Below are 17047 nucleotides of genomic sequence, written 5' to 3'. Positions count from 1 at the left end.
TCTCTCTCTCTCTCTCTGCCTCTCATGAATAAATAAATAAAATCTTTAATAAATAAATAAAATTATACATTTGGTCATTTCCCAGATAGGCTCAGATTTTCCTAAGGATTGGGAGTAAAAAGGGTTTGCCAGTGAAAAATAAACAGAAGCAGAACAAAGTTTGATTGCCCAGAGACAAGAAGTGAACCAGAATCTAAACAGAAAAGAATTTGGATTCATATCTTTAGTTTTGCTCATAGGATCAGATGACCTGAATGGCGCTTTAGGGAAAAAGTGGGTCCATCAGACTTCTGCATCCTAGAATTGATGTGAGTTTAGGCAGATATTCCCACTCCAGCTGATATGGATTTTAGAGTTCTAGTCATACTTCAATGCAAGAGCCACAGAAGCCTGGAAAAATGATTTTATTACTTTTGTGAACCAGAAACATCTACAACTTCCTGTGTTTCTTTACTACAGATTGAGATCGAGTCTTTGTAAAAGCACTTTTGTCCTTGTGGTGCCAATCAGAGCTAGACAGCTCCCACATAGACTTCCCGAAGCATGGTAATTTGCAGTCTTTAATGTGTGGTCTTTCAACATGGAGGCTTATATGAAATATTCTTGAATCTGTTTGTGTTATTTTGTAAGCCAGGAGGAAGAGGGAGGGAGAGGCAAGGTCAAAGTTGCAAATAAATGAATAAAGGACTAGCCTGTCAGCTGTGATTTTGATTTCTGCCAGTTTGGCTAATGTCTCAACTTTCGAGAACACTTGGTGGAAACTTTTTTTTTTTAATCAGTCATGAGAAATGAAAGAAGAGGTAATGGTTATCTACAAAGTGTAAAGCACATTTTCCTTGGTGCTGAATTTTAGTCTGGAATGAATTTTTATGACCACATTATAAACCTCTGAAAATAGAGTTTAGTGGAAGTGCCGAAACTGCCTTAAATATATTTTACTGGCAAATGTGCCACTGGAATGATTTTTGTAAAGGTAAAGATATTAATTTTATGCAATCCATATGTATGCATGTTTTAAAACATTTGAAGGGTTACTTATTTTCAGCATAACTAGCACATAATCAAAGATGGAACAGAATGATGTGAAGAGTTTTTCAAGAAGGAATTACACATGCTGTCTGTCAAAGGTTCTGCATAATTCATTTTATTCTAATACTGTGGTGCATTTAGCTCCTTACAATGTAAGCACTGGGGAAGATAGATCAGTCTGGTATGATTCCAGAATTTCCTCCTAAGAAAGACCAATACCCATTTCATTTCTGATGAGAGTATTCAATCAAAATGTGAAAAAAAAAAATCTCTTTTCCCATCAGGATGTATATGGTTCTAAATCCAACGATTGATTTGAGAATTTAGAAACAACAAAAATGGATTTTTCCACTAAGCAATATCATCCTTATTGAGTGATATTTGAAAGAATAATAAAAAGTTACGATCTGTATTTGCAATACTTTAACACAGGACTGTTTGCAGACAAATTCTGAGAATCAAGCTTAATTAAAGTTTGGAGGAAAATCATATCTCCCATAATAGATATCAGATTTTCCTCCATTTTAAGGTAGTTGAGACTAATTTGGCTATGTTGCTATAGGGAAAAAAAAAAAAAAAACTTCAAGTTTTTGCATTGCTGCCAAGGCAAGACATACCAGCTGAGAAAAAGTACAGACCAGAACTAAATCATAAGCAATTTTTGTAAGAACTTCTTTTTTTTTTTAAATTTTCTTTATTTATTCATGAGAGGCACAGAGAGAAGCAGAGACACAGGCAGAGGGAGAAGCAGGCTCCACGCAGGGAGCCTGACATAGGACTCGATCCAAGGTCTCCAGGATCATGCCCTGGGCTGTAGGCGGCGCATAAACCGCTGAGCCACCGGGGCTGCCCTATAGGAACTTTTAAAGCAAACGTTGATTTTGACTATTTCTGAACTTAGATGCAAAAGTGAAGAAAGGAGGAAAAAGAAAAAAATCCTGTTTAGGTAGATTAAAAGCAAAGTGTTTTAAGTGTAAACTTATTGGAGAAATAAAAGTGAAGTCTTTTTGATAGAACTCTCATTTAGACTATGGTCTCAGTGACTCAGCTCTCATTATCCATACCACACTTTGTTTTGAATTGTTTTGAATTTGTTTTGGGCATTGTCCTTGAGGAGAGAAGATGATATAGTGGGGTATGTTGAAGGAGAAGTGAGTTATCTTAGAGGTCTCAAGGTAGTAGCTGAGGAGCTATGAAAATGAGCTTACTCAAGCTCATGAAATGACTTCATGTATTACTGAAAACAGGATTTATTCTGGATGGTTCTGAGAAAGAAGTATGAGTATCAGTGATTCTAGGTAAGCCAGGTGGATTTTGCCTCAAAACAAGCAAGAATTGTTTAATAGGGCTCTTTAAAGCTGGAAAATGTTCCCTCATGACTAGTATGTTCATTTTCTATCACTGGAGGCTTGAAAGATGAGCTGAGGGGTTTAAGTAAGAATTAATGAATTTGACGAGGTCAGGCGTGTTCAGGGTGGTATGGCTGTAGACTAAACCATTAGAGACTCCTAACTCGGAAACAAAGGGTTGCAGAAGGGGAGGTTGGTGGGGGCATGGAGGAGGGCACTTGATGGATTGAGCACTGGGTGTTATATGTTGGCAAATTGAAATTAAATAAAAAATATATATATAAAGTTAAAAAAAAAAAAAAGAATGAATCCTGTGAGGCTCTAAATTGAATGCTACCTTGGAGTCTTTCAAACTGTGATGACCTAGATATCTTTGAGGTGGCTGTGTTTGCAGAACCCCTCCTTACTGAGCAGAGTATGTTGGTAGAGTATGTCAATACTGATCTATGCTGATTTGTTTCCTAAGGGCTTGAGCCTTGCACAGAGCTGAACTTGAAGTCTAAGAAAGTAGGAGCTTTGCCCTTTGCTGGAAATCACTCAAGGAAATCTAAAGTAGCCTTGCACTTCAGCTCCTAGTCTACTCTTCTTTGGGAGAAAAGAGAATGTTAAGGCAAGACAGAATGGTAGAAAAGAAGTACTGCAACCTCCATTAAGGGATAGTTGACTCCGAGGAATATCTGGGTCATGAGCTTATGCTGTTTTAGTTATGGCTTAATTAAGGTTCTAGATGTCAAGACTGCCTGTTGTAAACCTGAAGCTCCTTTGGCCTAGGGTGCTTCCTGGTATATGGGCAATGAGTTTGCAGAAACAATTTGTCCTTTTGATGAGCAGGACTGGCATGAGAATTTGGAGTAATAATGAAGATAATGGCTTACTGTAGCCACTTGATACATTCTAGTTCTGTCATTATGAAGGTTATTATTACTCAGCTCCAGAGGCTATAAGCAAATGTCTCCCTTTTACAGTGGATGTCAACATTAACTGGGTGCTCTGTAATTTTTTTTTTCATTGATTTATAAATTCCTACCACTTGAGAGCTCTCTGAAAGGATACACAGATAGGTTTGTTGATCGTAGGTATTCAAATTCAAAGTCTTTACTGTATTCTCTTTGGAATGTGCTTTTCTCTTCAGTTCAATTTGCAGATGTGAGCTTTCTCTAAGACTCTTAGGCTTTTAGACCCAAGATTCATCACCTTTGTGAGTTTTTGAATCTGTGTCTCCCTCATCTAAAAATTTACTTTACTCTTATCAGTTGATAAGTAATTCAATTCATGTTGATTCAGTGTCTCAGACATTACTTGGAGCAGTAAAACCATTTTACACTTCCTTTATACCTTTTCATGATGAGTAAAAGAGTGGCCCTATAGTTGGGGGAGAAGAGCACATATTCACAAGTAAACAAGTAAAACTTTGTGTTTCCCACTATTTCTTTTTAGTTCTAAAAGGTACATATCAGTAACATCAATTATATAATTGAGTTATGTTGATGAGCAAAAGCTTGACCGTGACAAATATTATGAAGATTATATTTTTTGAATTTCTTGAAATGACTTTTTTCTTTGAAAATTAGTTATGTCTTTGTTAGTTAACTATTAAAGCCAATAGCTTTAGTTTGGTCATCTTGTTTCTACTGAGCTAGGAAGTTTTCTTTTTTTTTATTTTTTTTATTGAGGGTAAATTGGTATATGACATTACATAAATTGTAATCCAATATTTGTATACACTACAAATTGATCACCACCCTAAGTGCAGTTACCATCCATTACCAAACAGTTAAGTACCATCACCTATTTAAAGTATTTTGGTGCTGGCTCCTACTCTATAGCAATTACATCAGAATCTCTGGAGATGGAGCCCCAGGCATTTGTATTAGTTTTTCTAGGTGATTCTCAAGGTTCTTTGTACTATGTTATTGGATGTACCATAAATAAAGCCAAATAATCTAATTGTAGAATAAAGAGTATTTGATTAAATGTGTAATTAGCCAGAAATAGCTGATCACTAATTTAGGTCAGTACAAGAGATAAATAACAAATATGAGCAAGCAGAGTGATTTGCTGAAGAAATTCCTTATTTAGAAATGAATCCCAATGGTGACTCTCCTGAACTGAACATAATACAGTAAACTGGAATGTTCCAATAAACAAGATCAATACTGTTGGAATTAGTAAAATACTGGGTTAGTTTGTGATTTGGGCCAAGAGAAGATGCTTCAAATGAAGTATAATTCTCCTACAAGATACATAAAATATCAACCCAAAACTATTTGTCATATGTACCAAGAAGAGATGCCTACAAAGATGACAAGTTCTCTAAAGCCATTGAGTTTTTGGCTCATAACTAGGCCCTGTAATAATCAAAAGGAGTTGTAATATGACAGAACATGCTGATTTATTCGAGAGGAATGATTTTATGGGAAGAGATGGTCCTAATCCTGACAGCCAGAAAGAGGTGTGTGTGTGTGTGTGTGTGTGTGTGTGTGTGTGTGTGTATATATATATATATATATATATATTTATTTATTTATTTATTTTAAAGTTTTTTTGTTTTTTATTTATTTATGATAGTCACACAGAGAGAGAGAGAGAGAGGCAGAGACATAGGCAGAGGGAGAAGCAGGCTCCATGCACCGGGAGCCCGACGTGGGATTCGATCCCGGGTCTCCAGGATCACGCCCCGGGCCAAAGGCAGGCACCAAACCGCTGCGCCACCCAGGGATCCCAAGAGGTATATTTATAAGATAATAAAGAATTTATTAATAGCCAACTATGATATCAATAGCGAAGCAGTCTCTATTGGAAATCTGACAATATATGGTAGAATGACTGATACTTAGAATATTTCATTGGTATATGACACAAGTCCTTATGTCAGAATTGTGATATTCTTTCATAAGTTAGGTTGTTACCTTTTTTTTTTTTTTTTAACCTGCATTGGTGTGCACCCCTGCTATCCACTTCCCCAAATAATAGGGCTTGCTACTAGACATGGGTAATGAGAAGTAGGGATTTTGTGGTTTGAAGCAGGCTCCCTGTGGAATTTCTTTGAACTACAGAAACCCCGCTACTTGCTGTCTTTCTTGTTTTTACCAGTTTAGCACAAACGCTGACTTTCAATGTGACTACATGTTCAAAGCAAAACATAAAATTGTGTTAGTTTAAAGGAGTCATTAATTTCCTTTGTACTCCAAATCCTCTGCATTAACAAATGCAATATGCTGATTCTGTATTCAAACTTATTCCATTTTGGCTGCTATTAACTTCAAAGGAAATCTGAAAAAAGAGTGTAAGAGTATTAAATTCCTGTGTTGAAAAATTAATACATTACTGACAACTGACCCACTTTTCAGTTCCTCTATTTTATGAAATTTTAAAGTTTTTCTATTTGTAAGACAGATCTGTGCTTAAACTTATAGCAGGATATTGCTCCCTTAAAGATTAAACCTCCTGCCCTATCAAGTCCGTGTTGTTTGGGGAATGCTTGTGGCTTGGTTGTTTTAATATCACCCTCAGAACTCTGATTGCCATCCTGGGTGTGTGCGTGTGTGTGTTTAAGGATTAAGCATAAAGATATTTGATATCTAAAATGATAAACTGGAAAAAAAAAGAAAAAGGAGTTTGTTTTATATTGCTGCTCTTAAAAATTACCCATTACTTTAAATAATTTGTTACCATTTACCTTATTGGGAATTGTCAAATATTGAGACTGAACTAATATAATTTAAATATTAATAACATACAAATATATAAATTTATGTGTAATACAATATTATCTCTTAGTGGTAGAATTAACCAGATTATCAATTTAGAAAAACAAATCCAAAGAATTGGGCCCAAATTAGTACAACTCTAATGAATAAATTTTAACGAATTTTCCCTTTGATGATGAACTAAGTTTGGTCTTTTACAGTGACAAATGCTAAGCAGGATAAAAGGAAATGCAGTTGCTAGGTGATATCAATAATTCATCATTTGATCCTAAGTAGAAGGTTTAAATCCCAAGATAATATGACAGTTTCTGAAGAATATCTATATCTAACATAAAGTAGCTGTCAATTTCTTAGGGTATCTTTCTTTATGAATGTAAAATAAATACCTTTTCTATAAAACGAGTTTAAAAATCTGTTTTCTTATTTCCTCTTGTAATTTATCATTTTACTTCTACATTTGTATAAACAAAAAACCCAAAAAACTACATAGGCAAAAACTCAAATTATCCCAACAGTTTTTCTGTCATTTCTCACATTGCTCCCAGCAGAGTTGAAGCTCATGATTGTTTTTTCAGAATCATTTCACTTGAAAATTGGTACATCTTTCCTAACTCCAAGTGTCTAGACAATTACTTTTGGAGTGTGTGGAGGGAGTAAAAATGCTGTAAAATCTGAAAAGTTTTTCTCCTTTAAAAGATTGGAGACTTTGCACCAATGGTTCAGAAGGCTGGTGAAGCTCCTGTGTGCTACATCCTCTCCTGGGATTCAGGAGCAGTGCTCTGGGAGCTCTGTCTGTATTAATAATGTGATCTGTCTGGCTATTCAATTAGTGAGTGGAAGCAACTCATAATTTGACATTACATCTCAATGGTATTTCTAATTCATCTCCTGCCCCTTTGCTTCCTGAATAGGTACTACCTGTAAAGTGAGGCATGATGGCTCTTTCTCTTCATGTTGCTTTATCATGACTTTTTTTTTCTCCCCATTGACTTAAAAATACCTGTAGTTCTCCAAAAAGGGCATGACCCTGAATAAATCAAAGCATTCATGAAGAGTGTAACGAAGCAGACATTCAAGTATATGAAAGAGATATAGCAAACTTGAACCTTGGTCTGGTGAGCTGAAAAATATTGGGCGTCATGCAGAGACCCCAGGCTACATGAATGGCAAAGTCAATGTTTACCTCCAAGAGAGGGTTTTCATTAGAAACGATGGCGCTGAGTCAACAGATCTGCTGATTTTTTAAGAGAAACCTATGTGCTGGTATTTTATGTAAAGTCTCCCAACGTTTATATTTTAACTTAATTTTTAAAAGTTCACATTAAAACATTTTCCTGAGGGGCAGGGTTTGGCTTGGCGCATGTAAACTTCCTCTGGAAACAAGAAATACTCACCAGTGAAGATTATTCTCATAGATGTTAGAATACATTGTGATAGCTGGCATCTCTATAAATATTTTTCCCCTCCTTAGAGCATGAGTATATCTTGGAAGTAGTACGACTAGCTCTTGCCATCATCCAGGGTGGGCCATGGCCATATTTTTACCAGTTGTACGAATCTAGTCAAGTTCTTTCTTTAAATTCTCTTATCTCCAGTTTGTTTATGCACGATGAGACAAAGGATGTAGCTAGATAACATATCATTCGTCAACCACATAGTTACTTGCATTTAAATACTTCTTTTTATTTTTGTTTTGTGGTTTTATTGTTTCCCTTGAGTAAAAGCACAGAATCAAGAGCTTTTACATTCGTACAGGATGACACAGATTAAGTGCTCATTTAGATTTATAAGTCTCTCTTCTGTTGGAATCTGAGGACAACACCTCTTTCTGAGAGGTATTGATGTTAGCAATTCAAACTCAAGTTAGGCTCATGTTTTCATTGCATCACATTATATGCAGAGACTGACTTTTTAACTTCTACATCTCTCTCCTCTTGCTCCAGCAAGATGAACACCAATTTATGATCCCTATGAAGGGTTTCTTGGAACATTACCTGACCAGGTTTCCAGTTGTCTTTTAGAGAAAGGGACAACAGAGAGGAGATAGGAATTCAGGAGCACTTAAAAGTGGTCACCGTTACCAGATTGTCCTATTTCCAATGGTTTCTTACAAATGATTATTTATCTCTTCGTAATACTTTAGTCTGCTCATAATCATTTAGAACAACTGAATTTAATGTGGGAGATTTCCCCCTATTTTTCAACATAGTAGTTATTCAATTAGTGGCTGGGAATTAGAAAGCCACCATCAGAATTTTCTAAGATATTTGAATTTTTTTTTTTCAAAAATATTGGAAAGTATGTTATTTTCACCTCCCTCTTAAAAGGGTTTTCTGGTTCCCCACCCACACAGAAGACCTCCTGGCTTCTTCGGAATCTTTCTCTCATGATTTTGGTCATTTGTATTCCTTTTATTCTGCCATTTCTTGGTTTCTTGTCATGTTAATAATTCATGAAAAAGTGAAACAAAGGCTTGCTCTCAATTTTAAGTCAATCTTAGGAGACTCTAAAATTCTCTGTAGGGGACTCAGCTCAGGGCACACTTCTATTCCATGTTGTCATGCCCAGAGCTTGCCTAAATGTGACAGATGATACTAGCATCAGCACTAAGTAACAAAGGCCAACGCAGTCTGTATTCTAACAGAAGACAAAGTGAAGCTTAGTTGCTTAGTCTCATGTCTACCATCAAGGCTTTGAAGGGAGGAGAAATAATCTCCTCACTTTCTCCACTCAGAGAAGCAGTGATATAGATATGGTTGGGTATAATCTCAGAGCACCGACTAGCTGAGAAAAGGACCAGATACTTGACTTTTCCTTCTATTCCCTCAGAAGAGTTTGTGAGTAAGAGTGAGGTTGGACTTAGGAACACCAGTCAATTTATTAGCCCAAGTGAAAGGTGATGATGTGAGAGATTAAGGCAGCATGAAGTAGGGCTGAATCCATGCCAAGGAATCGAGAAATAGCTAGAGGTAAACTCTACTTCAGTATGTGGTGAAAAAGGAGTTAAAGCAGATGGTCCAGGATGACTTGTAGGTCTCTAACTTCAGAGATAAGACTGCTAGATATGACAGTCTTGAAATAGTGAATACTCTTTGGGGGTTCTAAAGGTTTGGTGGGGGAAGAATGAATTACATTATAATGTACTGAATTTGAGATATCTGTGATGCTACGCTCAGGGAGAAGCATCCAGGAAAGGCTATAATACATAGATTTAAATCTCAGAAAAGAGACATAGGAGGATATATAATGTTATGGAATTACCAGAAGAGGGCAGGAAATTGAGACCATGCCCAGTGTATGTGTGGAAAATGTTGCATTCTAAGGATCACAAACCTTAGAAGAGTTGACAAGAAGGAAGAGGGCCTGTAGGGAACCTGCATAGTAGCCTGTGAGATGGAAAAATAATCACCAGAGAACGCCATCTTAGATACAAAGACACTTAGCATTTTACAGTGAAGACAGTGGTTTTAGGATTATAAGAAAGAACTGGAAACTCACAGAATTAAGAGAGATTTTTCATTTTCCTTATTCACTTGATTGGGCCTGTGTGTTTTAATATGGGGACAATTCACATGTGTTTACAGGGTATGGAGATGGGAGGCAAGAGAGACAGAAGAGAGAGAAATCATGAAATTTACATGAGAGGAAAGAAGTAGCCAAGAGTAATCTCAGAGGATGACTAAGCTGAGGTGAATTGACCTATTGTGAAACATAGCTGGTATAGGCAAGAAAAGGGTTTGTAAGAGTGGGGGCAATGACCTGTGTTGGTATAGGAGAAAGAATTGGGAGCCTCAATTTCTTTGTAAGTAAAGAGTGCTTGCTTGAGGAGATTCATGGCGACTTGGAACAAGCATTACGGGAAATGGGAGAAGCTGCTGAATGCAGTCATTTAAAAAGAATGGTGAGTGATAGTAGGAATGGAGCATTTCTCCTTTTTGTATTAGAATTAAGGGAGGTGATAAGGACAAGAAAAAAAGAGATAAGGAGCTCATTGGTATTGAAGAGCTGGTGCAGGATGAAGTGCTCACTAGCAATGCTCAGACCATCACCCTGTCTAGAGAGTCCTCAATGTCTCCTGGGAGATACAGATTAGTTCTAGGAGTTTGTCTGGGATGGTGATTTCCCACCAAGTGCCAACTGCTTTGAGCCTTGGGTGCAATTTGAAAAGCTCATGACCAATAAAGAAAGACCTTCAACAAGAAAAAGAAATGAGAAAACCATTTATATCAACAAATTGGTAACATTGCCCTCTAACATATCCATTAACTAATTAGGCACAATTTCAATGCAAGGAATTTGTCTCAGTGTCTTTGCTCACTTGGAACTGATGAAAAGGGCTTTTATTCTGTTTGCTTATAACTTCAGCAAGTCACCTTTGTTCTGGGGCCTCCGCCACATCTTTCTGGCTCACTCATCTGTGGCTGAATTTAATGAGACCTACATCTTGCTGTGAAGTAGGTTGTGGAAATTATTGTAATGATTATTAAATCATTTTTCCCAGTCCTTTTAATCTTTGAAATGTTTAATTTTCCAAATCCCAAGTCATCTGGTAAAATGAAAAGACTGCAAAAGCAGCAGAGCTCCCCTACCTTGGCCTAAAGTGCAGATGTTCCCTCCCATCTCCTTGATATTTACCGACATCCATTATGGAAATTAAAAAGCAGCAGTAACCCACATCATGAGGCTCTTGCTATTTGTGTGGAGATATGAGTTTGAAAGTTGAGAAGGGAAACCAACACAAAACACAAAATTTGTCTAGGCAAAAATGGTGAGATGGTGTATAAGGAAAATATTTTGAAAGTCCGTAATTTTATTTGGAAATTCATATATAAGGAAAAAAATATGTATATTTATTTGCTGAACCCTGAAGATACTTATTTTTGAGTATGTTACTGACAGCTTGTGAGTTGTTGTTGGAAGACATTTTGGAAACTTATAGCCTGTCAATTACAGCCAAGGTGTGCATGCCCACAGTTTGTCCAGCAAAGTCCCAGTTTACTTATGTTGTCTCTGATGTAATTATTAATAGTGTCTTCTTTTGCTTTGGTTTAAAAAGTGATTTTTATGGTCACCCTACCTAGGTATAGAGACGATGTTATATTTGACCTAGGATAAGCAAGGGACAAACCCTACTTGTGAATTTGGAAAAGTCTGTTCAGTTCAGTTTTCCTGTAAGGACCTATTTGTTGTGAAGTGACCCTGATACAAACCCTTGCTCTCTTAGAAATGGTATGAATGCCTGCATTTATGCAACTTCTCAGAATGCGGGGAAATGTGAATACCATTGCAGCTTATTGCCAAATTTATATTTTATATTAAATGTAAGAGCTTGAAAACATTGTCAAAAACAGATCTCAAAAATGCCACATATTTCCTTCCATAAGTAATACTAAGTAAGGAATGATTCATTTCTGCTTGTAAAGTTGTGAAAAATAAATATTTGATGATATGACAGTCATCTTTGAAACATAGGCTGCTTTTGAGAAATTCATTAGATTCTTTTATCGTTTTTTCTTAGAGAATACTGAAATTGCTTCTGAAATAATCAGTGTGTACTACCAAAGGCAGGGGAAACGTGATATGTCAGTATGAAACCAAAGGGCAATTAAGGGTGGGCCTGTGTACATAATTTAATAAATTTTTCTTGGTTTCAAGAACTTCAGTCATTGCCATGTCAATTCAGAAAGAGAAGAAAAATACAAATGAAGAAAACTTACTATGAAAAGTTTGCCAATTACAATTCTCTTTGATTGAACAGCAAGACTGAACTGATAAGGATGTAAGCAGAAACCAAATTTATTCTTTTCTGCTAGTCCTTGTTAAAACCTAACCCTAAGTAAATACACTTATTTTGCCAAATAATCTTTTTTTTCCTTTTGCCCCTGGGTGAAATCAGGTGTATCACAAAGTGTTTATAAACTTTATTTTGGAAAAAAATTTCCAAAATTTCTCTATTTCCTTCTAGACTCAAAAATGGTTTTATTCAGGTTATGATGTCCCTAACAGGGAATTAATCACATGATTTCTTGGGTGGGCTTCAGAAAAGCTGGGAGAAGTGATAGTTTTTAGTCTGTTTCTTCCTTTCTTCCTTCCCTACACTTCTTTTTTTTTTTTTTTTTTTTAAGATTATCTATTTATTTATTCATGAGAGACACAGGCAGAAATATAGGCAGAGAGAGAAGCAGGTTCCCCACAGGGAGCTCTGATGCAGGACTTAATCCCAGGACCCTAGGATCACGCCCTGAGCCTAAGGCAGATGCTAAACTGCTGAGTCACCCAGGTGTCCTGTCTTCCTTCCCTACACTTCTCTGCAAGGAGAGGCATTTAGGGGAAAGAGGCTCAAGCTTAGGTGGGAGTCACAGTTAAAATCTGTCCTTGGTTTTCTCTTAGCTGGAACATGTACAGACAAGCTCATGAGATATTCTGGGTTTCCTAAACCATTTCTGCTGTGGGACTCTTGACTGTAGGTTCCTTGGGGCAGGTTCTTTCTTCCAAGTCTTTCAAATTGGGCACAGACCACCCAATCCCTTGGCTTATACGTATGAACTCTGCACAGATTTTCTTTGTTGGGATCTCTTTATCCCTTTGGGTGATCTTTTGGGTAATGTCCCCTTTAACATGGATTTAGAGGAGTCCTTCTCTTGGACCAAGCAAAAACTCGTATATTCTTTCTTTCTTACAGATGGAAGGGCAGCAGTCTACCAGTGTAGCTCTGATTCTCTTTGCTACCCAAGACAAAACTTCAAGGTAAGCACATTGTCTCCATGTATGCAGAAGCACCTGGCTTCCCTTGATGTTGGACGTGGTAAGGAAATTGACATAGCATACATTTCCCCCCATCCTGTCAACTCTCATTTATATATTCTAGAAGTGGAACATCAAAAATGTTGTTAAAATATATTTTATAATCTCTTAGCATGGCCTATACAGTTGGTCTAGCACCTCATTCTGTAATAGAGTTTGGCAAATTTTGACCTACTGGCCAAATCTAGCTTGCTAACAATTTTTTTTTTTTTTGTATGACTGGTGTTTTAAGAATGATTTTTATAATTTTAAACAGTTGGGGAAAAAAAATCAAAAGAAGAACATTCTGGGACATGTGGAAGCCATGAGAAATCCAAATTTCAGTGTCTATAAAGTTTATTGGAATATAACCATGGCCACTCATTTGCATGTTATCCGTGCTGATTTCCACATATAATGGCACAGTTGAGTGATTAAACTTTGCAAACTGAAAAGCTGAAGATAGGTACTCTCTAGTACTTTTCAGAAAGAATTTGTTGACCCCTGCTATAGAATATAGTATACTTGGCATCTGTTTTATTGTTCTTGGCTATCAAGTTTTAGATGAAAGAGTAAAAGCAATATCTTATTGCTCTTCATAAGAAAACTGTCAATATATTATTACTCTCTTTATTTATGATTCTTGAATCTTACCATTATCCATCTAGATAGAGATTTTCAAGAATACAGACAAAAAGCTATGCTTTCTCATTGGGAATACTTTAGGCTGGAAATGGTATAGAGCAGACTTCAAGAATCATACATAATATACAACATTTAACCTCTGTTGCAACTCAAAACTTAGGATGAAAGCATAAATTCCTATGAGCCCCAAAATGTTGGTGGCCTGGCACACCTGGGTGGCTTAGATGGTTAAGTGCCTGTCTTAGGCTCATGTCTTAGGTCATGATCTCCAAGTCCTGGGATTGAGCTCCACGTTCGGCTTCTAGCTCAGCAGAAACTCTGCTTCTGCCTCTCCCCTTGCTTGTGTTCTCTCTGTCTCTCAAATGAATAAATAAAAAACCTTTAATTTATTAACTTTTTAAAAGATTTTATTTATTTATTTCATGAGAGACACACACAGAGAGAGGTAGAGACATAGACAAAGGAAGAGGGAGAAGCAGGCTCCCTTCAGGGAGCCCAATGATGGACTCCATCCCTGAACTCCAGAATCACACCCTGAGCTGAAGGCAGAGCTTAACTGCTGAGCCATCCAGGCATCCCAATAAAACAAAACAAAACAAAACAAAAACAAAACAAACAATAAAACCAAAAAAACCTTTAAAACAAATGTTAGTAATCTATTGGCAGTGCCTGCTGGGATGAGTACTCTAGATCTGCTAGTTTGGTTTCAGCTGGGTTTGCTTTTTTTTTTCTTAAAGTTATAAAAGGGTAGAAATTTATGATCAGGATGCCTCAGCAGTTTAGATTTGAGTATGTGAACTATGTAAAGAAACAAAACAAATCACAAAATGGTAACAAATAAGAAATGTTAAGCTGGAGAGTCATTATGTAGGTAGAAATTACCAGCAGCCCTACTGCCATGGCATTCCACAAAATAATTTACATGATTGTTTCCAGAATTTGAAGTTTGACATAACTATTAACTATATGAAAAGTCTTCATAATTTAGACAAAAGAGAGAAATACAACTCTGCTCTGGCCCCCATGGACTACTTGATGGTTTCAGAGTATATCCCTCATTCCCTCTTTGCCCAGATTTTCCTAGACCAGAGGCACACTGGCCACCCTTGTTTTTGCCTGTAGAAATTTTACCTCTTCGTTAAGACTCAACTCAGTTTTATTTCTGCTGTGATATTAATTGTGCCTTCTCTTCTTCTCTCATGGCATTTTATTATCTCTTCTCTTGTTTCAAAGCCATATTTTGATTTGCTATATAGTTAGTTTGATGTGTATCTCTTTGTCTTGTTTTTAAGTGCAGGAACCATAGCTTAAGTGTTTTGTCTTCACCACAATACTGGTACTTAGTAAGTTTCACAAAACTAGCTCTAAAAAAAAGGCAGACTTTGGGCACCTGGGTGGCTGAGCAGATTGAGTGACTGACTCTTGATTTTGCCTTGGGTCTTGGTGTTTGGGTCTCAGGGTCGTGGGATTGAGCACCATGTCAGGCTCTGTGCTTGGCAGAGTCTGTTTGAGATTCTCTCACTCTCCTTCTGTCCCTCCTGCTTGTTCATGCTGGAGCATGCGCGCTCTCTCTCTCTCTCTCTCTTAAATAAATAAATAAATAAATAAATAAATAAATAAATCTTAAAAAAAAGGAATAAAAGGCAAATTTTTAAGATTAGTAAGCTATTGAAGCTTAATAAAACTTAAGCATAAGTCAAAAAAGTAGTTACTTTTTAATGTAAGCTTCTATTCAAAGTTACAGTTTTTATTTTCCAGTTTTTGCAGAAAAATCAGCTTTGCAATGTGCAGTTAGCTACTAGGTATTATAGTTACTGTGCATTGAAAGCCGGTGGATGCTTTTATTATTTATATATTTATTTTTAATTTTTGGAAGATAAACCTGAGGAAGAATCTTGAAGAGTTTGGGGGTTAAAAAAATAGTATCTCATATGCATCTTTATGAGTTGGACTAAGTTAGAAGTTCAGATGTCATTCATGTAGGCCAGCATGCAGAGTGCTTTCAGATGATGCGGTGTTTCTGTAAACAATGGTCTGACTACTTACTTTCACTGGAGTTTGAGTTGTTGATGGGCTTGGTTTGCCTAAGTAAGCTTTGCTAGAGTATGTTTTTGCAAAACATTGTAGAATTTCCTTTATGGAGTTGTTTCAAGTTAAATATCTACAGGTTCTGCTTAGGATAGTTTCAGGAAAAAAAAAAAAGGATAGTTTCAGGCTCAGAGTCTCACACAAAAATGTAAAATTGGCTATGCAGATGGTAATTGAGTTCCATTTAGCCAGTGCTTACAATTTGACTTGATTTTATTTGTCATCTTTATTCCAAAAAATGCCTCTATTAAAATGGTACCAAATTATTATATAAGGACACTGGTCCTAAAAAAAAAAAAAAATTAAAAAAAGATGATCAGCATTTTCTGACTAGGCGTTTAAGCAGATTTAAGCAGTATATTGTTGACTAGTTGAATGCTAGTTGAGTAAGTAAAATGACAACAAAGTAGAAAAATAGCAGCATTGTAAAAGTTTATGATGTTTGCTCAAATCTATTTATTGGTATCTATTCACATCTAATTACCCACATTTCTCTATTGTAGGCATGTTATAAAAAGAAAAAAGGAAGAACGTAGGAAGCCTTATTATCTTCTTTTATTGACTTCACATTGAATATGGTCATTTGCAGACTTATTTTGGAGTTTCTCCATCTCATATTCCAAGGAAAGCCAAATGACTTAATACAAACGCTCCCGAAGTATTATTAGTCATCGGTTTTGAAATTTTCCTTTCAACAGTGTTCTAGACAAGTCATTTAATTTTCATACTTTACTTTTTTCATTTTCTGAATACTAGGACTATGACTGTTTTTATGGGACTAAGTGAAAGTCCATCAAATTTTATTCAAAATAGATTTGAATTTTTTAAATGAAAGTATGAAGACTATATTACATACAGCATCGTTTTATGTAATGACAATATAAGTTACTATACTTGTCTATTCCCAGTGTGTAAATCATGTTGTCGTTTATCTCATCCCCTGCAATGACTTGCTTGGAGGGAAGTAGGCATTTTACTCAGCATCTAGTTTATTCACATTTTTGTGGACAGTCTGAAAGACCTAACACCCACCCATCATCCTACATATTGGTTTGTGTGGAAGCATCTGTGTGAGAAGTATGCTTTCTTTATCATGATACAAAGATTTAAGGTAGAAGGTGGAATGTCATATGATGTAAATGTTATCATATAGATAATGATGTAAAGGTTCTGTGTATTTCTTGAGAGAGAGTGTGTGTGTGTGTGTGTGTGTGTGTTTTCTCACATTTGAGTTTTGTCCCTGAACTTTCTTCATTTCATGTTACACACGAGCAATCCTTTGTTCAAGGGAAGCTTGTCACTATATAACCAGGGAACAAAGGTATCAAATTTTGGCTTTTAAATTCTAAAGCAATGGTTCAGATGTAAGACACCAAAATTGGAAGGCTGTACATCCATACGGAACCACCTTTCCTCTCAGAAGAGATGAAGATCCTCTGAGTT

At 36.3% G+C, this 17047-nt stretch overlaps 1 long non-coding RNA gene across 1 annotated transcript in view; it reads left to right on the top strand.

Moving 5' to 3' along the window:
• LOC144321944 (uncharacterized) overlaps positions 1-17047 on the top strand; it is a 429293-nt gene that overhangs the window by 56638 nt on the left and 355608 nt on the right. The window contains exon 2 of the long non-coding RNA XR_013387487.1: positions 12771-12835. This is a non-coding gene — a long non-coding RNA (uncharacterized LOC144321944). The remainder of the gene's footprint in view (positions 1-12770; positions 12836-17047) is intronic.

This window comes from Canis aureus, chromosome 10, assembly GCF_053574225.1.
Source record: "Canis aureus isolate CA01 chromosome 10, VMU_Caureus_v.1.0, whole genome shotgun sequence".
Taxonomy (NCBI): domain Eukaryota; kingdom Metazoa; phylum Chordata; class Mammalia; order Carnivora; family Canidae; genus Canis; species Canis aureus.
This window is presented reverse-complemented; position numbering and strand designations above follow the sequence as displayed.